Below are 565 nucleotides of genomic sequence, written 5' to 3' on the forward strand. Positions count from 1 at the left end.
AGGGGAATATCCAGCCCCTAGGACCAAAGAGGTATCGCTGCCCTGACCGACTCTATGATCCTGATGATGCATCAGTGTTACCAGCAGCAGCTACTGCCTTGTCCAGAGGAGATACTAATAACCACCACGCAAAACACTTCAAAATGGTCAGACCGAGCTTCCCGTCCCTCACTGGGCGTCTGCCTTTCAGTTTCAGCAGAATAGCTAGAGCAGAACGTAGCCATCCCCAAATATAGGGAGATGTATTGAGATAAAAGGTGTATCAGCAGTTACTCTGATTTTTTAAAAAAAATTCTATTCTGTTTTATCTGAATTTTTGCTGTTTAACTGACCCTTCTGGTCACCAACTTTCTTTGTGGTTCACTGTAAGGATCGCTCTCCAAGAACAAAAAAGAAATCTCCGAGCTTTGATAGGGACTCTGGATGAAATTAAGAACTTCAAACCCCAGATTTTTGAAAAGAAAAACAGATGTCCTGTTTGTTGAGTATAAATAACTCCGTACGTGGAAGCCTTTTCTTTTACGCTGCATTAAATTTTATTTAATGCTGGGTGCATTCAAACTGT

The 565-nt window shown here is 41.6% G+C and overlaps 1 protein-coding gene across 1 annotated transcript in view; it reads right to left on the reverse strand.

The window, feature by feature from the left end:
* SIM1 (single-minded family bHLH transcription factor 1) overlaps positions 1-565 on the reverse strand; it is a 46,987-nt gene that overhangs the window by 31,916 nt on the left and 14,506 nt on the right. The window lies entirely within an intron of this gene.

The sequence above is a fragment of the Acanthisitta chloris genome, unplaced genomic scaffold, assembly GCF_000695815.1.
Source record: "Acanthisitta chloris isolate BGI_N310 unplaced genomic scaffold, ASM69581v1 scaffold2472, whole genome shotgun sequence".
Taxonomy (NCBI): domain Eukaryota; kingdom Metazoa; phylum Chordata; class Aves; order Passeriformes; family Acanthisittidae; genus Acanthisitta; species Acanthisitta chloris.